Below are 22,821 nucleotides of genomic sequence, written 5' to 3'. Positions count from 1 at the left end.
ACAGTGGCGGAAAACATAAGTAACAATTTCAGATTGAATTAAAATGAACCATTGGATGGTACTGAAATGTGAAACAGGAGAATTTGGATCCTTCTTGCAGTGTCTGATTCGTTATGAAATCTCATTTGCTATCCTGTCTGCCTCAGTATCCTCCATTCCCTTTCTCAACTTTGGTGAGCTACAGAAGTTATGGACCAGTTCTCACAGTGTACACATCTATGCTAACATCAGAAGAGTGACAGAGGGGGGTGAATGAAAACATTCTCAGACTAGCTGTACTCTCACTGGCCTGCTTAACAGACTTTAGTTGTCCCAATAAGTATCCATGATGTCTGTCAGATGTGCATCCTGTGCTATAGTGCATGTTTCCTGTCAAAGTTCCTTCATAAAAGTTTCTTTCAGCTATGCCTACCAGTCCTTCACTCCCACCACTTACATACAGTGTGCAACAGTAATTTTGATTAAGTGACACCTGGATCTCAATGGGCCCTCTTAAGCACTACTTCATAATACATAAAACTAGGTGCTGCTGAAATACAAGCAACTTTCTTGCACTGATGATTTGTTGTTGGACTAGCCCTGCTTTTCATCCAGTTTGCTTCTACAAAGCATTTCCCGTGAGCCTGGGCGATTCATGCCCACTCTGCCTGGAGCATAGATCCCTGCAGTCGGTGCATTGCTCAGTCCCAGCCAGTGCGAGCCCTCTGCACCAGGCCCTGCAGACAGACACCCCTGACATGCACCAGTCAGAAAATGCATCGGCCCCCCCTTGCACGCATTGCAACAGCCACTGCACGGGTGGTTGCTTAATGCCAACGGTGTGATGCATATTTCCTGTGCTGAAGGAAATTGCATCTTTCAGGAATTGCATCAGGCTGTGGAAAAAAAATAAAACAGCTAGGGAGAACATATTTCAATATGAGTGAGCTAATTATCATTTTGGCTCCTAAAGCTTTTTAACAGCCAACATATAAAGTCCAGCTGGCATGTCCTTCCGCGTGCCTGAAGGAAATAGTCCCAATTTATAGCATAATCAAAAATCATGTTTCTATATTTTTGGGTTGTTTTTAAGTTACTGCCAATACATCAGCCTATGGAAAAGCCTCAGATTGCTTTCCAAGTGATAGAGTGCCAGGAAGAAAAAGTTGCAATGTATACACATTTTACTGCCTCTACACTGGTTTAAAAAGCACACAAGATTGCCTTGGGAAAAGGGGAAAAGAAGTATCAGTTAAATAAGGAATTTGTGAATCACATAACCCAGTGCAAGTAAGAGCCATTATTAATTTTCAGACTATCGTAAAGCCATTGGTGAATTTGACACAGTTCAAAAACCAGTTACAATAGAAGGATGAGAGGATTGGGCTATCTGCTGAAATGAAATCCAGCCCACAGAAACAAAATCTTGCAAGAACCCAGCATTGAAGTATGCTGTGAGAATAAAAAATCTATAAGCAAGTACATCAGTATGGTCTTTTAAAGACCAATGTTATTTGCTATGAAGGCAGAGGGTGTTGCACAGCTCTGAATAAAGGTTTGCTAAGTATATCAGGATCTTACTTCTTTCTGTCAATTATACTCCGAAAACTTTGAAACTACCACAGATGTACAGGGAAGCAACTGTATTGATTTTCACTCACTATAACTATAGTAATAAATCAATCAATATATCTCCGAAAAATACTAATACATGCCCTGAAACAGCATTTTGAGTACGCACCTGCAAAGGCAGATAAATTTTTCTACATCTAGTAACTAGAACACTGCACCACAAATAGCAGTTTGCAGTGATCAAAACAGCATTTATATGTCTATTTTTAAGTGATGTTTATTTAGCAATATAATTATGATTTTGATTACTTATACATCAATGTAAACTAAATTAAACATATTCTGGGTTGTATTGAAAAAAATGTAAGTGACCAAATCTACAAACTTTATTAAAATGCACAACTCTTACATGATCAACAACATAGATTTCAGCATGACTCTTTTTGGATGTAACAAGTTTGTGTAGCAACCCTAAATGAATTAAAGCCCAGGAATGTGGTCTTGATTAGTAATCTTGCAAACCAAGGATACGGAACCAAACTTACTCTTCAACTGATATTCACCTTGTGAGGACCTGTAGCACACAAAGTTTAAAATGTAACATTTACTCAGTTTCTGAGACTGGAAGTTGAATAGGGTACACCTCCTGCATTCTAAGGTGCATCATGACTTGAATGCAATTTTCTATGCCATATTCATCTACTCTACATTTGTATGCTCAGGTATTCAAATTCCTTCAGTCTAAGTCAATGCTTGTCCAAGCCATCCTGTCTAACAGCAGAATCTAGATGGAAACCTTAGGTGTCTGAAGAAACACACAATTTCAGCAATTTTCTCCAGTTGCAGAAATTCTTTCAGTAGTAAACAATGTGCAAAGCATGCTTTGGAAGGAAAAGAAGGCAGAATGGAAACTTGCCTCCACACCTTGCCTGCTACTTCAGCCTTTAGCCTTTGTAACACCAAACCCTTCAACTGCTCCTGGTGCCTCTCCTCGGCATGCATTATCTTATTACACTATAAAGAATATAGTTTGAAGTACCAATATTTTATGACTTCCTAGTTCAGTCTGTGACAATTGTCCAGCACCCATCAGTCTCCCAGTACTAATAGCTAGTTATTTACTAGCAACTATATCCAGAACCCTGATTTTCTCTCAGGACCCCTGAAGATTTTCCTGTCTTATCAGTTACATACAAAATTCCACACATTTTTATACCTTGTCCATCTGGGTTCCTTAACTATATACCTTTCAGAGGTAACATTTGGTTGTATGAGCTCCTGAGGAGAGGATGTCAGTCTTCAGGTCTGGGGCTACAGGAATTGCCAGGATCCATTTCTTGGGGCTGGGGCAGGTAAGGCAATGTCCTTGCTTGCAGCAGTGATTTCACATTATATCTGGTGAAGACAGGATTCATCACCCTGGACCAAAGTAACACCATAATCAGTAGATTGAGGGAGGAGAAACTCATCATTCGTTAGATCACGTCTGTAATACTGTATTTGGGGTTGGGATCTCTACTTCTCAAAAGACACAGGTAACCTGGTGAGTCACCAACACTGTCAGGGACAGAATATACATACGTATCTCCAGAATATATGTAAACATCCAGAATATACATATATATATACACACACACGTGTGTGTGTGTGTGTGTGTGTTTCCTCATTTTTATATATACATACATAAAGACAGAATGCACACACATATATATAAAAACATAAGCATTTTGACTCACAGTTGGCTGTGTGCTAGAAAAACATCTAGATGATATACTCGATATATATTTTCATAGCTTTCCCCTTTTATTTAGCTACTTTTAGGAACAGGATATTGGGCTAGACAAACCTTTAATGTGATTCAATATGAAAGTTTTTATAAATATTGTTTTCAACTGTTTCAGTAACATGTTAAGTTAACTATCCCAAATATCCACAAAGCATAATTGAAAAGAATCCAAATAATTTAGAGGAGTTTGGATTAGCTCCTGTTTTCCATAAAGGAAGTATGAGGTTCAGCAGAGTGGAAGACAAGATGAGCCATAAGAGAATCAATCTGCATCCATGGTCCACAAAAGTCTGAGAACTACCAAATCACTAAGTACTCAAAATTGTGTGCAAAATATGAATAAAATATTGATTTCATTAAAAATGTTAAGGACTACTTAATTCAAAAACATTTTATATGTTTGCATATTTATTTCCAAATTTGCATATCTGTTTGCATATATCTTGTAAAGCTGAATGTTAATTATAATTTAAAATCATGTATAAATTGTAACCAAGAATGTTGTATGAATTTTTGAAATAAGAGATACACTCAAGTACCATTAATTATAAACTGCCATTTAAAGCATACTGAAGCAGACCTCATATTGAAAAAATATTGAACCCTTGACAAATAAAAAAGGCAGCAAGAGTTATTAACTGGTCTAGCTGATTAAATGGTGTCTCCTACAAGCATAGCATAGATTTTTTTCCCCCCTTTTTCTCCCTCCAGACCTTTCTCCCTCCTGGGTTACATTTACTTAGAAGTGACACATGACAATTTGGCGGCCAAGGTAAAACTGCTATAAAGACTGCATGATTCACTGGTTTATAGTTTCTGTTTAGGCCAATTCTCTTTTTGAATTTTTATTCATGTAGAAGTGACAGTAATATATAAAAATAGACAAAACTTCATGGGTTACTTTAATGGACTGATGTCAAATGAGGTGAGTTTAAGTGATTTTCTCACACGCTACTTAGATATGTGAAATGATTCTGAGTAATGTAAAAAGCAAGGTCAAATCTCAAGCAGCTTCCAAAAACCTAGGCTTTGTTAAATATACAAGACATGATGATCTGACTATCACTTGAAGTGGCAGTTGGAGACAGTCAAATCTCTAATAGCTTTAGATATAAATCCAAGGTCAGCTATCCCAGTAATCATTAAGAGGCAGGAGTTTCCAAAAAAACAGTTCCTTAAGAATACTGCAAAAGTATTATTTGCTCTTGTTAATTTTGAGAAGATGTGTAGAAGATCCATTAATAGTTAAAGAAAATAATTCAAATGTACAGTTTGCATAGAGAAGGCTCCACAAGTTTATTAGTGCAAATCAGTATTGCTGCCCTTAAAAGTTACCTATCTCTGCAACAGGCTGTTCCCTTAAGCAAGGACAGCAGAAAGGTACAAGTCCACTCCTCTCTCTAATCACTTGAAACCTGATATCTTCAATTACATGAACAATGCATTACTCCATCAGGCTGAAAAGTATATAAGCACAGGTGCAGAGTCACCTATTTCTGTGCTAGCTTTACCTCAGGGGTGGTAACATCAGTGCAAGGAGCAGACTGACAGCCAGGAGCAGAGAAATCTCTAACTTCAGCATGTGTTATACAAATGGGACCACATTGATCAGCTTTAGTGATGATGCACTACAGGTTGGATTTGGCCTGCATAGGTCTGGCCTAACACTGGCATGTTATCAGCCATTCACACTCCTTGGTCAAGCAAGGATTCTTCAAATGTATGGAAGCCTCTTTGCCTGATCTGTATTTCCCACTAGAAATATAGACTACAGCGAGAGGGAAAGCCAAGAGATGCACTATGGAAATACAGTTCTGTGGTAATCTCACTGTTAAAGGTGTGACTACAGAAAAATATCCAAAGAGCAGCCACCTCAGAGACATAAATCTCTCATTTAATCCTGTCTTCTGAGAGATACCTATTCTGCCTGCATGTTCTTTCTTCTTCAGCCAGCACTTGAGACTAAGCAAGTGGTTCCATTAGAGAATGTGCACACTCTAGCACAGAGGCCTACTGCTAATATTTCTTCCACCATGAAAACACTATTCACACTCACAGAGCTGAGTTAGATTTGCACTAAAATTTAATAGCTGTGGATTCATAGAACATCATGTAAAAAAATCATGGCAAATTTTCTTGCTCTCTGCAGGAAAATAATGTGAAACCCATGAGTTACGACTTTTGAATTTTCAGGATTTCCTAATTGTTTTTTAATTTTTCTTTCCCTTTTCACAAAACAGTCTGCAAAGGAAATAAATACTTCAATTCCTGTGACCATTCATAAAATCACATGTCATTACTTCCAACAGTAAATGACTCTCAGCCTTGGTTCTTTTTCCTGTAGAGAAAAGTTCCACTTTCACTTTCTTCAGAGTAGAACTTAGAGAACTTAAAGTAGCAACCAGTACAGCTGTAGAGAGCAGAGAACTTCCCTGATGGCTAAAATTGCAATGAATAAATTACCAGCATGCATTTGATGCTTTTCTTCCAGTGCCCAAGCCCTTCATTTATAACCATGGAACATGTACTTTGAAAAGAGGGGAAAGAAAAAAGGTGCTTCTGTTTCTTTAAACTAAGACATTTCTACAGCTATAATTTTCCATTCTAATGAGGATCTATAGTGAATGAATTACTAAAGCACTAGACAAGCACCAAATAGTTCTCCCTCCTGATTGATTACACTCTAGCGGCAACAAAACCTCATGGCTGAGGCACTAATGAGTATTAGATAACCCATCTGTTTGTAATAGGAGCATGCTGTTATGCCTGTAACAGAAGGACATCGTATTGATATTTTTTTACAGAAGGGTCTAGAACTAGATTTTTTTAAGAACTGGGATCCAAACAAAGATCTTTGTAGTAAAAATGTCACTTGCAGTGATAAGCCAAAATCCTGAATCAGTGTATGTACTCAAACTTGTATGACTATAAGTATTTAAGTATTGAGTAAATTTCTTTTGCTGAGCTTTCATGACTACAGTTATCTATTTAGCTAAATGTGGAAGTAATTTGGCAGCACGATTTAAACACATGCTAAACTAACACAGCCTAAACTTTAATTTCCTCTGTTCCTTTATAGTGGTTTGCTACTTTGATACAAAACAGCAATTGTATTAGATTTAGGCCTCAGTAACTAATTAATAGGTGGTAATGGAATTAGTTAATAACAGTGCAGAATGTTAATATAGCAATTCATAGTTTGTGTCATCTTTGTTTCATTTTAGTGCAGGTAGGCAGTTCAGTAATGTTTGACAATAATCATTGTAGTTCAGCATATTCAAGACTTGCAAGACTAATACATGTAAGCTATTGTCTAACTTACATATTTTTCTTGATTTTTCAAGTCTAGGAATCTTCTCAAGTGTTTTATCAGCAGATTTATTTCTTAACTGAAAGTAGTACACACAATATATATATATATATATAACATATATATATAAACATGCATCCATCAATTCTTTATTGATGCTAAAACTACAAATACCAGTGTAGTTGTTGGAGATTTCCATATGCAGCATGCTTTAGATAACTGTTAGATAACTGTTTTAAAATGCTCCTAATTCCTTACTACTTAGCAGCCCATTATCAGTGTGATTCTCAAAGTGAGGCAGGCAGGCAGGCAGAAGGAAATGCAATTTTGTCCTTTTTCAAATTATAATAAAGAATAATTAATACAGAAAAAAAAACCAACTGAGAAAGTAAAGGGATTTTTTTCACACAATTGCCATGCCTTGTCATTGTAATCTTACCAATAGACCATATTCTGATCACACTTCATAAAGATCTGTGCAAAAATAAGTCTCAACTTTCACTTTTTGATCTCGTCAATTTTCATTTAAAAAAAAAACTGTACTTATTTGCAATACACCTGAAACCATTAAAATGTTAGGTACCTGCAGCTGGAAGGATCTACTATCTCATGCTTTCAGGTACTCTATCACGTGTCTCCCAGTTTTGGTTTCCCCAAAGATGCAAAAAAGGCCATGGGCCTTGAAAGACAGCACATCAACTTTTGGACTTGTCTATTGCAGTTGCAGCCATGAGAAAAGAGATGTCTGAACATAACAGTGATCTCCAAAGGAAAAACAGGGGTCATGTCTTTTTGCTGCTTTTATACATTCTGCAGAATGCCAAGATGATATTGTATTACAAGCTGCTTAAAAGCTTACTTCTTGCTTTTTGAAATACAAGGGAGACCAGGCTTTGCTCAGCACTAGTTGAAGGGGATGGAAGTACTGAACCTTTGTCAGGTCGGTTTTTTTTTTCTCACAACTGCTGTTACTTAGCAGTTGAGACATACTGAATATACTTTTGTCATGCTTGTTGTAAACTTGAACACAGCATTTGCTGTAGTGTATTATCAATTATTCCTGCTCAGTTCTGTATACTCTGTTTGACAAAAAAAAATATACAGACAGCTTGTGGTGACAGTCCTCCTCATGAACTCTTACATGCACAGAAAACAGTAAGACAACAAAACCTCATTTGATAATGTCAGGAAAGGACGTCTCTAATCTTCAATAACTTGATTTTTGCAACTACCAGGCTAATCTGCTATTACAATACTACTTCATCCTCAAAATCCCTCTTCTGTGTGTAAGCAGTGATGTCAGCATTGCAAAGGAAGAGCTGTATGACCATTTTAACAAGCCTATCACCCACTTTCTAGCTAAGTGACACTTTTTTAATGGTTGAAGAAACTCCCACAGCAGAGCATGTCCAAAATCAAGTAGCAGTTAAGCATATAATCTGAGATATTTAACTTTGTGTAGCTTTGGGGTTTTTAAACTGGCCATGTATTTCCCTCTAACATGACATTAAAAATGAGACTTATGGAGAGAGAGAGAGCACAAGAGAAAGAGAGACAGAATATGGGCAATAGAAATCATTCACTAAGTGGATACATCAAAACTTCTTCTGAATGTATAGTGTTGGTTGACTCTGAGAAATTCCTGAGGACTGATCTATGCTGATCAGTCTGACCAAGGAAGAGGTAGAATCAATGCCATCCTGTGTATATAACAGAATAAAGTCAAAGTCATAACTATACAGAAAGACGTCTTCCTTCTTTTCTTTCCTTATATTAAAATGTCCATTTCAATGAAAATAAAACTAAAGCTATTGGCTTATACAAAGTTCAGTCAATTTACTAACAGAAAGGCAGAGTTCTCTTGCTTTGATTATTATCTGTGCAATCTGACACCAGAGAAAGCACAGAGCTCTATGACACTTGTATTTCTAGAATTGCTCAACTTGCCTCTAAAGTAGGAATGCATCTATGCCAATCATGTTTACAGATGAGTTTTGCAAGCATAGCCTCGTATGTCCATATTTGTACCAACTTGATTAACAGGAACAAAAAATGAAGATTTCTTTTTTAATGCAAGATACTTCAATAAAATGACCAGTGAACTGAAATGTATCCATCCTTAGAGCAACTGCTTGGCTGAGCTGAAACCAGCAAACAAGGAAGCTTGAACGTGGAATTCCCCCCAGCTGTATATTGAAATCCCCATTCCTGGGGACATTCGTCGTAGCCATGTTCTGAAAACCATTTCAGCTAGGGGGCGTTCAACTAACATTTTCCATGGCTGCACTTCAGACATCAACCTGTTTCCAGCAGCCGTGACAGCAGCAGCCTCCTGGTGAGAGATGTAAGTGCAAAACCGAGATATTCCAGGATTTTAAATTTCTCCCTTACTCTGTATGCAAGGGCCCCAGACTCCACAGTGAAGCTGTAGCAACACAAGTAAATAAGAGTTAAGTGTCTCACACAGAAACGTGCCTGCCATTTGCTCGTTCTATAGCTCTACTATAGGCACTCTAATGCAGGGATTGCAAGAGCAAAGCTCTCCTACTGTGAATGTAACAGGGATGTGCATTATACCAACACAGGTAAGCCATAATGCACAGAAGATATTACAGCAGCAACAATTTTGCCAGTGTTAAGTTTATGTACAAAACTCCTACTGGCAAAAAGCAGAGATCTTACTTCATGTCACCCCAGCTTTCCTATTTCCTGCAAGTGACAGCAGCAGCATAACTACAACCTTAAATACTTACCAATGCAACTATTTTGAAATACTGTATTATGGGGACAAAAGCTTTGCATCAATTAAACTTAGCTTCCCTGGTCACATGTCCTGGTTCCAGGACACCAGCATCTCCACGTTGCTGCATAAGTTTCCTTGGTGGACAGAAGTCAGAGGAAGTTTCATACATGTCCACCCACCAGGGTCTGCAAGAGAACATTTATTCCTGCCTCTTCAATGTAGGCAAGACATGAGCATCAGCACCTTTTCACTGGCTTAAATAAGGGACACAGATTTCAAAGCATTGAACAAACAAATAAGATAAATATAGATCTATAAGCATGGGTTCAATAAGGGTAGTTAGACACTGAAGTAAGGCTAAAATTTTTCTTCAGAAACTGTCACCTCTTCTACATGTCATGGGCATGTAGATAGGCATGTCATAGGCTAAGCTGACTGTGTTGGGGCAGGAGGTCTGGTTAAGAAAATGCTGTGATACCCCTTCAGTCCATATTGCATGAGATTTCTTTTGCTGTTATCTCCCCCTCTGCAGATGAATAACAGAGGAAAATACACATTGCAGCAGGTACCTCATTATATTAGTAGATTCCCTGTGCTAAACTATATATATGAGAACTTCCATAGTTTCATGGGTAACACTTTAAGAAACAAAATGAGCTGAACTTTCATTGTGCTCTTGGAAGTAACAGCACATCAACAGTTATGGTATTACATATGGACTTTTGCTTCCTCCTGGGACTTGTTTTCCTTAGAAGCAAAGCTGATTCCTATTTTCCACTTTGCTGATCACTCTGTTCCTGCATAGTTTGTACTACAGCGGGAACTATTATGCACCCTTCCCTCTCCCTCCCACCCCTGCATAACTACACACTTCCTCTTTCCAGAACAAAAGCTTTTTCCAGTTATTTAAGGAATCTCACAAAATTATACTTCTTATCCTTATATAGTGATGTCAATTATTGGTTCCAAAACATACTTTTGAAGGGGAAAGTATAATTGTTACTCAGGAGCTGAGGCTTGAGCCTCTATCAACTTTGTATGTAATGTTAAAATAGTCATCGAAGAAAAGCTTTTGGGGAAAATGGGATTCCCTACCCAGTTCTACTTGCACTACCTGAGTGAAAACAATTTGATTTCAGAGGATTACTAATGCAAGGATTCTAGAATCCAAACTTACTATAAATTCTGGTTAGCTTCACATATTTCTAGTTACTGTTTTATGGAACTACCACTTGGGATTTAGTTCACAGTCTGCAAGCACTAATGATAGAAACTCAAGGCATGTCAGGTTACTACAGTTTAGCTTGAAAATACACTCGAAAATAGACTGTACAACCTTCAGAAAAACAAGCTTCCAATAAACACAAGAAGCAAGTTCCAGTCTCTGATTAAGAATTCTTATCTCTTAGCCCTGGTTCCCAGGCTAATGAGATGACTTTGAGAAAGCTGTCTTTAAGTGTCTCCCCTTTATGCTGTCCAGAATTCTGCAGGCTGTATGGCTCATTACATGTTTCTCATAATACTGATTTGCCTCTGCCATAATCGGTCTCTTTGCTGCCTGGGTGCAGAAATGTCTCACATTAAATTAAAGGGCCAGAAGCACAGGGCATTTCAAGAAGGACAAGGAGGTAGCAAAGCTCACTGATTCTGCAGGGAAATTACCTTCTTAAGGGAAGTGTTTCATGTACTTAGGAGGTCTGGAAGATGTACTTTCTGGGAGACTGTGGCTCAGTGCTGATAGAGGTGCTAATGTAAATTGTATATGAGACTATTGTTATAATTTTAAAATTAAAGAGATGTACAGCCAATCCTTCAGCCTTTCTGTTCCCCCAAAGCCAGTATTTTATTGTTTTTAAAGCTCTGCGTTGACACAGTGCCGACCAAAGGCAAACACTACAAAATACAAGCACAGACCCAGCATGTTACTTTGCAAAATAGATAGAATGGGGAAGAAGTGCTACAGTGTCATGCAAAATATCTCTAGGCCTAATTAAAAAAGAAAAAATAAGACAGTTTTAGATTGAATGAATTGTCCTTAACCTAGAAAAATAAACACATTCAGAGAACTGGAAGAAAAACAGTGCCATACACTATTACATAAAAATTACCTAAGCTAAACTTTAGCATTCTATAAATGATTGAATTAAGAACTGCAACCTGGACACTGAAAATTACTGTCTTTTGTTACAATCCATCAGCAAATAGCTTAAAACTGGAGGAAGAATTTTTTTTAAACTATGATATTTTTGAACTGTTTTGGAACTTTGCTTACAATATTTAGTTGCACACAGAGAACAGGAGTGGTGTGCTTGATATGAAGGAGTTGTGGGGCACTGGAGTACAAAATACAAAGGGCCACAAACTGATCTGTGATTAGCACAGGCAGTGGAACAGCCTTTGATAATCAAGCCTCAGAATAGGATCAGACTAAGACCAGAGCTGCTCTTGTCAGTAAAAACTTTATTAAGCAAACCATTGACATTCCCCCACATCTAAACAAAAAAAAAAAGCAAACAAACAAACAAAAAAAAACACTAAAAAAAAACCACCAAAAAATTCCCAAAACCAACGAACAACCCTTTTTATTGATTATGCCTTTTTTTTGAAGAGTAAATTTTCAAACAGCATAGGGGGAGGCTAATTTGTACCATTGTAAGCCTAGCTCAGACTTGCAGTGAATTCAAGAAAAGAATTTTTCATTTACATTGCAGTTGGTCTCACAAGGCCAAGTTTACAGAAAGCATATCCCTGTAAAGGTAGTCAAGTTGAAAACAATGGCCCTGTTCATACAAGTACAATTTTGTACAAGTAATGTCGTAGGAAGGAAGGTGTTCAGGATACACTGCTATTGATAACTTCTGTGGCACAAAATCACCTCAGCAAAAAACAATCAGGCTGCACATGCTGAAAGTTAAAAAAAGAGGAAAATATATTTCGCTGTATAACAGACAAATTAGTGTGTCTTTGGATATTTCCTTATCACACAACCCCCAAAATATGGGAAAATTTACTCAGCAGTTTCAATCATCCATCCAGAATGAAAATAAGTGTTTCATAATTATTTGTGATGGTTCTGAAACAATAAAGAAAACATGCAAATTACACCAATACAATAAAGACTTAATTATGCAACTGTTTTGCCTCCTTCACTGCAGAAATATGCAAGCAAATAGAGAACTGAACACAATTTATACTGAAAAAGAATATTCACTTATGTTACTGCTTCAGCTACTTAAAAGAAATAATTTTGGTAAATTGTTATCATTAGGGGACCCTATTTAATATCTATATCAAAATGATCTTGAGACTAATTTCATGTTTGTGCTCCACTTCCAGATTTTCAAGACAGAATTGCTTTGCTCTCAAAAGGCAGCAGAAATGTGTTCAATAAATTTTTAAGAGTTTAATTTTAAGTACTTCTACGTGAGAATACCTATGCATATTAGAATTTACAAGTCTTTTTTTAACCTCATTACAGTCAGTGGAAGTTAAGTACAGGCTGAAATGTGTTCTGTTTTTCATTGTGAACCAGGATATTCCACTGTATTTTAGAACAAGACAGAACAACACTGAAAACTATATATCAGGCAGCTTTCAGAGTACACTTACAAGATATCCTATACAAATCATGGCAATATGCTAATAAAATCAGTTATGTCTTTTCTCATGCTGTTGTAAGAAAAGACACCAACAATGTTGTTTATGGAGGTGATCAGAAGAAGAAGACACCTTTCATTCAACTACATGAAATCTAAATTTAAGAAAACGTTTCTCTTCCCTGGTTTCTTCTCAGAGCAATGGACTTTCTCACACCACTGAGGATGGGAATCCACACTTAAAATTTGATTCATTAATGGTGCTAAAAGCAGCATTAAGTCATCTTCCAGCCCCTATGATCTGTGTCAGAAGGGGTCACAGAACACTGATGCTGGCCAGCATCAGTGACAGTGACAGCATGGCAAGCAGCCAGCCATTCTGCTATGAACTGGAGGGGGTTCCTGAGGGAATTTTACAGTTCTTCTGTATTTCCACCTTTGCTGCAGCTCAAGATCTCCTGCAGTGTTTCCATGTACAGCTTCTGGATACTAAAGGCTATGCTTTTCTTTCACTGAATGCTTTCATAAAGAAACCAAATCAACAAAAATGGTTTTATACAGCTTCAGGAAGTATGGGTGCATGAACTTTTTTTGGGCACATCACATCCACATCTAAGACTTTGAAAAATTGATGTGAGGTAATTCATGCATTCCTTGCAAGCTGAGAAAAACAAATATAGGAATTAGTAATACTATCTTGTCTAAATTCTCTATTTAGGAGGAAAATAATCATCTTTGTTACAGTTTCCTGTACTTTAACATTCTTACCAATGAATTACCGGATTTGGTCCTGAAACATTCTGTAGCAAGATTTGGAAAATTTGTACATATTGTATGAAAGAAACAAAGTTACATATGGCTTCTGAGAAAATTAAAAAATTAAAGCTTGTATACAAGAAAAAGAGGCAGTAGGGGTTTTGGAAGAAAAAAATGCACCTCAGCATACTACAGCAGCAGGCAATATCACCAACACATCATTTTCTCATATATATTTATAAAGGTCCATATGTAAAAGCACCTGCCCACAAATGCACAACACAAAAATCCACAGTTCTTTGGGCAATGGACTTTATGTAATCTGATAGAAAAACTTTACTGCGGCACACTTGAAAATAGATTGAAAATTATTGCCTCACTTTGAACATTTCCTGAAATGCACTGTAATATCAGTACAAAGCTGACTGCATCCATCAGGTATCATCAGATGCTTCATTTGATTCTTCAGAGAGATGAGAAAGCAACAAAGTGACTAGACCAAGCAATTCCAGGTACTTATAGCGCATTAATCAATTTGAAATGAACTCCTTTTGTCTGCTGCTGCAATGGTTTAGAAGATATTCCCTAAACAAATAGATAATACTTTCTTTTCTACTACAACTGATCAAACTCTGAGACTTATATAAGAATTTTTTTTAAAACCCAACACACAATACTAGTGCTTTTTTTTTTTTTATTAAAGAGCATGCTTACAATTGTGAAATCATGGTTACAGAAGTTCAAATAAAGCTTATTTTTTAAATTCTATCTGACCTTGGATTTGACAAAATTGTATATGGGTCAAGATTATGAAAGGGCTTTCATTACATGAAGTTATCTAAGTATTGTTCAGACTGGTTTTCAGGATGAAATACTAGCTGAAGTTTGTATTTACTTCATGTGCAATCACTTTAACCTTGCTATTTGCACAGCAGATGTCTTCTTCACCAGACTACAGAAGCTATTGACTATAAATCTTGATAAGATAAGCTGTTCATTCCTTCCTTGTCAGAGCACTCTAAAAAGTCGCATAAAAGAAAACAATTACTGAACTGAGGCAAGTACTAAACATTGATCCTAGAGTTCTTATGGGGTCTTCTATACAGCAGCTTCTGACCAAGCCGAACCAGCAGAATTAGAATCCTTGTAAGAAAGTCATTATACAGAATTTAATTCACTTGTGACACTTAATTAATATGAATGCCAAGACTGCAGTTACAATTTTTCTAATTGGCACTATTGCTAAAATCTCAATAGTTAAAAGAAGATTAAATGAGCATATTAATTCAGCTACTTCCTTTATCCTTGTATCTTACCCATTCAGTCATCAGTGAAATGTGTGGCAATAGCTTGTATTCCCCATCCTAGTGGAGAAGAGAGTGGCCAAGACTGCCAACTCAACAGTTTAAATTAACAAAAGCCTCAACTGAGTGCTTTCCACTCTCTCAAAATAGTTTTGGAAAGCAGGTTCCATCAATTTTTCTGCTTTACTGATTAAGGAAGCTTGTTCTATTTACAGAAATAACATCAAATCAACGTAAGCAAGACTGAGGGGCCCAACTTCCTGTTAAGAACAGAAAGGTATGAAAAATACACAGCAGATGATATTTTGGACGTGTGTCTTCACAATAATGGTAAAAAAAAACAAACCTGGATAAGGTGAACTGCCCTATAAAGAAGGGAAGATTGTTCCCTCGTTGGAGAGCTATCAACATGGTCTAGACAAAGTTTCTAATTAATCCCAAAAAAGTTTGGCATTTTTTGAATTTAAATTAGTGGACTTCGGTGAACTCACTACAAGGACAAAAGTATTATCTTTTTAATCTCTCTCCGTAAAGTGAAACAAAAAACCACCACTCCTGTTATTGCAATTGTCTTCTACAAATGAACTTTCTTGAAATACAAACCCAATTTTGGTTTTACTTATGTGATGCTAATGAGCTGCTCCTGAACTTTCTCAAGTAGGTAAACAGGTTATTTCCTATTGACTTTCTGTGGAATAACAATTCATTGATGCTGAACAGCAATATATTATGACTGAAGTCCTTTTTTTATATAGGATTCCATGCTTTGGCTTACAATATTCTACAGCCTTTAGGCATCTGGGAATCTCAAAACAAACAGAAAAGTTTTCTGCAACCCTACTTTCAAAGATAACTTATTGGATAAAATAAGTAATTGGCAGACCACACAAGAATGCCATAAAATAGTCCCATCTTTTAAGCATATGCACATGGGGACAGACCTCAAAAAACAACATTAGCATTACTATTCTTAAATTAGTCAGATAATCTGTGTATACTCAGTCCAATAAACTGGATTTACTCAACTCAAACAGGATTTTGCAGTTGTAAGACCACAGTCTCTATTTGCATTCTGCAGTGCAGTCATACAGTGCTGTATGCTGTTGTTAAATCTTTCTGAAAAGCAGAGAGTCCCTACTGCACTCTCTGAATTAAATGGAACAGAAATTACAAAGGTATACAGCCCTTTAATACTAAATTAGCTATCCAATCAAGGAGTGAAACCAAGCAAGATATGCTGATGATATGACTGATCTATTTGAATTGTTATTTGTCACATTATTCTTCTCCAAGTGACCACAGAGACTTAACACAATTAATGAGGAGAGCTATTCTTTGGTTGCTTAGAATCAAAGTTTAACACATTTGCTGGTGATTTTTCTAGCTTCTCCTGCCAGCCCTGCCAAATTTCTTCTCAGCAGACTAATACTCAGTTATTTTTGCCAAGTTTTCAAGCTTTTACCAAGTTAGAAAAGCATGATATATCTGTTTTTAGAGGCTGAGTATCCACAATTTTGCATATCCTCACATGAGTGGCAGACTATTTGAGCACCACAACCCAAGTATTCTTCCATAACTGCCACACACAGTAAAACAATTGTTTTAGGTCATTTCAAAGTCACCTCTTCTGTGGAAGAAAATAGACATAAGATCAGATATGCAATCTGCATTCTTGTGAGGATGGCAGGTTACATGGTGACAAGGTGGGTGAGCTGTACAATTAGGTCTGTAACTGCAAAGCATTTCCAATAGCCCTAGAAGCAGCAGTAAATAATAAATGTGATGGTGCACAGGAAATTCATGACACAGACCTGTTTGCAGGAGAACATGCAGAGAAGTATGTGATTACTGTCTTACAGCAAACAAACATGACATAACATTATGTTTAAAGGAGGCAAATTTCAAACTAAGTTCAACATAATCTATGCATCCTTTTTAGCAAAACATCCTATCAGCCTCAGGAAACTATCTCATCACTAGAAAGCCACAGGTGGTGTTTCTGTTTCTCAGTAAGTCAAGTGCATTTCCTATAGCCTGGTGGGACACTGCATCCTCCTACAGTTTTGTAATGTAACACAGACCTGTTACCTCTTAACAGAGACAAAATCCTATGATCCAGATGCAACAGCCTTCCACACTCTACAATTGCTCAAACACAATAACTACCAACTTTTAACTTTGGTTTGCACAAGACATTCTGATACATATAGCAGCTGCATCTGCACATAATATCTCAGTTCAATTACCACAAAGACTTTTCTGGGGCCTTTAAATTGAGGTTGAATTCCTTGTCTTGCTTTTGTGGGCACAATATATATATTTTTTCCAGAAAAGCATTATTAAATAAGACCTATGTGCTTAAGAAGGACACCCTGTCTTTCTACAATGTCCAGTTCTACACTCCAACACAAATCTAATGCTAAACCCAGAAAGTAGACTGAAAAATGCTATTTCTAGGGAATGTTTGCCGCCATTGCAATCCCTTGTTCTTTTCCAAATCACCTTGCGTACCATAACCCAGTTTTTACTCACAGGAGAGGAGGGAAAACTTAAACCCCACAATTCTACTCTATAACAGGACAAAATTCAGTTTAGAAAAACTGACAGAAAGGAAAAAAAAAAAAGCGGGAAGTAAAGAGAAGCAATTGAAAAGATAAGAGAGATCGAAAAGTCCTTGAACACCTATATTTTTCCCTGCTATGCCTGGTTCATATCTCCAGTCTGTCAAGTCTAACAATAACTGCTGTGATTGGAATCTGCTAAAGAAAATAGGATGCTATGAGCAGCCACATTTAATTAAACAGTGGGAAGTTCACATTAGCAATGAACACAGGAAGTGTCAGAAGTCCTGGCAAAAGCCAAATACAGTATCACTTCTCTGCTCTGCACTTAAGTGATCTTTCTTACTGGTTCTCTTTACAACAGAGCAGAGACATTCAGGACTTCTACATAAGGATTCTTGGGCATGCTGATGAAATATCACATGATTCCACCTGTCCAGAATAAGGCTGCCTAATGCTGCTTCAGATGTTCTGCTTCTAAAGCTGTGATTCACAATTTCACGGAAGCATGAATGCAGACATGGAGAGCTTGGCAGACTGAAAAAATGCCTCTCAACTTGGACTTCTGCTTTGGTAGCAGGAAATCTAGAAAGCAGCACCAAAATAGTCCATTATCTATTCTGCAGTCATGGAAGAGACATAATTAAAATCATTTTAGATGAGCTACAATATTAGGACTGAAATTATGCCTGAAGACCACATGGTAGCAAAAGTTAAAAGCCCAAAACAAACCTGAGTAGAACAACTGAGTAGAATGCTTTTTTTATCTGTCAGCATGGAAATATGTAAAGACAAGAAGTCACATGCTGGTTTACTTTTTCACAGTACACACCACTAAAATGGACACTGTTTTTGGTTAGAGGTGGATGTGAAAATCAGTTTTTTTTCAATTAGCTAAGAGAAGAAGAGAATTAGCTACTATGGAAACACCACAGAAGTTAGAATATGATAATCAATAAGAATCATATGAAAGAAAGTCTAAGAAGGAGTTAAACCTGACTGAACTTGAAAAAATCATCAATGGCAAGAATGTACTGAAAACAAACAAAAAAATGAAAACAAACAAAAATGAAAAAACATGGCATTTATTTCTTTCAGGGAGGTAACATATATATAACCAAAAAGGGTTTAATAATCAGTAAGATTAGATTTTATTACAATCCAAAATGAAAGAGGTTAGCGATGCTTGGAGATCTAGAATCACTTTTTGATGAAAGAGAATAATTGTTATTTGCCCAGTTAAGTCACTGTCGTGGTTTTAAATCCAGCATTAAGCTTATGAAATAAGCAACCTGATACAGTAAACAATGTAAAATTCAAAATGCCACAGGACAAATTGACAGAATTTAAACTTCATGGCACTGGTTGAAGAAGGTGCATGAGACCAAAATTTTCAGAAATTTGGAAGAAAAGCAAGCTCTTCAAGTCCAGAATAATGCCAAAAAACCCCAACAACTCTGCAGGTCCTGAACTGTCCTATGGAAGTTGTTCAGTGAAAAGGTTCAGATCAGATGGATCAGCATTGGTACTCTCAGCAACCTGCAAAAAGATAAACATGCTCACCATTTTTGTATCCACCCATAACACTTTTAAAAGACATACTCTGCTAGAACCCAAGGAAGTATTACAGAAGCAAAGATGAAGCCTAAAGAAAAAAGTGGTCAATGCCAAATATTAATTTACGCTGCATGTGGGTAACAGCCAGGTTCTCAAGAGCACGTCTTGAAAAATATAGAGGAGTATGCATCAAATATTGTCTCCCCCAGTGCACATGCTGTTTCCTGGGATTGCTGCTGTTTGGCTCAGGCTTGAAACAATTATATTTCATTGCAAAAATAAGGTATTTTTGATGGCATGAGAAGTAAAATGGTAAAGATATTTTCCAATATCAAAATCACTACAAAGACACAACAAAGCAACCCCAGAGAGAAGCAGAACTGAGCCAGTACAAATCATCACAAGGCATACCCTGACAACAGATCTGCCTCAGCAAACAAGGAAAATTTCATATACATATTTTTAATTAACTCAAAAGAAATTTCTACTGTTTTAAGATAAAGCACCATTCCATTTCACAGCAATTAATTATTTCTTCATGCACTAGTATCAGGATGTGCTACCTTGTATTTCAGACTTTGCAAGTTAAGCCAAAAGTACAACAGCTGAGGTTAAAATGCACACTGCAAGGAAACTTCCCTTAGCATGTAGGGAAGTTACACAATTGTGATATTTGGTGGCCTGGGAAAGGAAGATAGGAATAGCAATCTGCAGTTTTAAGTGACCAAACTAATTGGGAAGAGGAAGTCTGGAAAAGTGCACTGCCCTGCCTGTGTTCCATTATTCAAGTGAATAATAAAAACAACAGTCTTGGAATACAATGCAGCTCTTCTAGCTTATAGAGCATATTCTTAATATTAAAGGAATATTTAGACATGAAATGAGGAAAGAATTAGTCTACCAGGAAATTAAAGGTAGTGGATTAACCAAAACTGAAAAATTAATGACAAAAATAAAGGACAGGGGAGTAAGCAAGTCCAATCCACCTGTTACATTTTTCAAGAACAGTCATCTTTCTTTTTTAAAAATCTAATACTTAGAATTTGGATTTAGACTATTTCAGTTAGCCCTTTTTCTTGCTTTTCATTTTTAAATGTTTTTTGTGTTCCACAGGACTTCTGCTGCTGGTTGCACAGTTTTGGGCTCTATTCAGAAACTAAAAAACAATACCAAACAATCACCCTGAAAGTGATCTATTGTTCTATGATTTTGTATTCTTAAGCACCTCAGTTCCCTTTAAAGCCAGCTGCACAAGGAATCACAGCAATCTCCTCAAGTCAAGCAGTCTCTCTGCAAGTCTCCTCAAGAGCTCCTTTTTTTTTTTTTTATTTTGTCTTTTCAAGGTGTTCAAAGGAAGAAAGCATCAGAGATGTCTGGACTGAATTTCTTGAACATTTTTCTTTTGTATTTTCTCACTATTTTCAAACAGCTAGAAAAAACAGATGTTTTCTCCTTGATTGGCATAAGAATTCCAATTACTTACAAAGTACACTGACATTACTCAATCGTTCAATGATTCATTATTATTATGAAAAGTACAGCATCAGTGCCAGTTAAGGCATTTGGATGAAACAATTTGCAAACTGGTATTTCTCTCATGTTAGGACACAAGATGCATCTCACTATGCTGGACTCAGTACTGATTCACTGTGTATTTTAACTCTTTGACAAAGAATCAGAGACTTCATCCTTACTGTACTATTTATGCAATCCAGCTTCTCTACTTTCCCTCCCAGGCCTAAGAAGAACTCAAAGCAGACAGTAAGACACTAAAACTAAGATCTCAAAAGTAGTTGAAACACTTGGACACATAAGGCTTGCTTCCATTGAAGTAAATTGTAAAAATCCTTGAAGGATCTTTTTCCTGGAAAGAAAATCGAAGTTTGTACTTTGTCACATGTGCAATTCCCTTGGTAGAGAGCTTCCTATGTAAAAGAAGAATTCAATCTTAAATTGTTAAGAGGAATTATCATTACTACAGGATAAGAATCACTAAAGAAAAATGTCAGTTTTAGAAGACAGCCACTAGATGGAGCAATTTAATATTAAGATTCCATTTATAAAGATTCTTTCACCTATCCCATTACCAATTTGTTTTTTTCCTTTTTATCCTAAGGATACTTAGAAAGACTGTGTCCTTGTATATTATGCAAGTAAAAGGAAAATTCCATATGAACAAGCACTAATGTTTCTGTATTTTGGCTGTAATGAAGCAAAGACTGGAAACAGTGTAAGGTAAACTGCAATTCTAAACCACTTTGGTTAAACTGTTAATTTAATTAATCCACGAATCTACACTCCCTAATCTTCAGAAACATTAAGCATTAAGAAATATTAAGCAGTTTATCAGAATACTATGCTCTCTATTCACCAGACACAAGAACTTTTTGCCAGTAGAGATTATTCTATCCTACGCTGAACCTTAGCCTACTATATAGTTAGAATTCTCTATATTTTAGTATCAAACTGAGAATTAAGAATATTTTGTACTGACACAAAAGGAAAAGAGACTTGACCTCATTAGTTTGAGTCCCAATTTACATCAGTTGTATCTAAGACGGCTGTAGAACTACAGTGCCTTCTGCCAGTGTAAGACCAAAAATTGAACCTACGTCTACTTACATTTCTAATGTTAATTTCAAGCAACAATTTATAGTTGTTACTATCCAAACTACCACCTGATAACATCCATCTGTACCTTGTGAAGGTGATACAAAACAATGGTGCTGTTGCTGAATACAGCTCTTAAGGCACCAAGAAAGTAAATCCTTAATGATTACATGGGTCTTACAATCCTTCTTAAATACTGGATTTGCTGGGAAAAGGGGAAGCAATAAACAGAGTTAAGGACAGCCTGTGAACAGCAATCCCCAAATGGCCTCTGCTTCACCTTTTTCTTTTAAAATACTTCTGTTGTACCATACTTACAAAATATTCATATTTCTGATTGTAAGTATGATAATATAAGCATCATGAAAACAAGTTATACTGTCTACTATATCTAAAGTCCACAAACATCTAATACAATATACATTTTATTATACTTCTTACTATTGCACTTTTCTAATGTTAAATCAACTTCTACCTGCATAGCAGGTATAAATAGCAACTGGATTTCCTGTTGTGTTTAGGTCCATGGTGAAAATCCATGCTTTTAATGTCTAGATATGGGGCTTTCTTCTAACAACTGTTACTATTATCTGTCATGATTAATAATAAACAAAACCCAAACATTAGGCTGTTTATACAACTATTAAGTACTTGTGCATTTCTCTCTTACAGAACTCAGCCATGGTTCTAAAGATTTTGAAGATGTATCATTGATATATCCCCACCATGTATCACTATCATGACCACATTTAGCACAGGTTCAATTTATCTAAACTCTCTTATCTCAATCAAATAGTCATTACGGGCATTGCAGTTCAATGGCTTATTAGATGGACCTCAGAATGAAGAGAAAGCATATAGGACAGGAGGAGGGTAAACCTTATCATTTTGAGATTATTACACTTCATTTTTATGCCTTGCTCCATCACTGCACTACTTCTGGGGGGAAGAGGGGTGTATGCAAGCAAAAGAAGAAAGCAAAGAACAAGCCAAGAATGAGAGCATGCTGCATTAGTTGGAGACATTTCTGGCACTTGTGTAAAAGTT

The 22,821-nt window shown here is 36.6% G+C and overlaps 1 long non-coding RNA gene across 9 annotated transcripts in view; it reads right to left on the bottom strand.

Annotated features, from left to right (window-relative positions):
• LOC107207985 overlaps positions 1-22,821 on the bottom strand; it is a 473,398-nt gene that overhangs the window by 443,428 nt on the left and 7,149 nt on the right. For 4 of the 9 annotated variants that reach the window (XR_004498447.1, XR_002002021.2, XR_001523035.2 and 1 more), the window contains one exon: positions 18,673-19,146. The exons of 3 other annotated variants lie outside the window; for them this stretch is intronic. This is a non-coding gene — a long non-coding RNA (uncharacterized LOC107207985). Of the gene's footprint in view, positions 1-2,767; positions 2,971-18,672; positions 19,147-22,821 lie in introns of those variants that run through there. 2 more of the 9 variants (XR_004498446.1, XR_004498445.1) reach the window with 2 other exon arrangements.

Source organism: Parus major, chromosome 8 (assembly GCF_001522545.3).
Source record: "Parus major isolate Abel chromosome 8, Parus_major1.1, whole genome shotgun sequence".
NCBI classification, from domain to species: domain Eukaryota; kingdom Metazoa; phylum Chordata; class Aves; order Passeriformes; family Paridae; genus Parus; species Parus major.
Note: the sequence above shows the minus strand (reverse complement) of the source record. Positions and strands in the feature narration are given on the sequence as shown.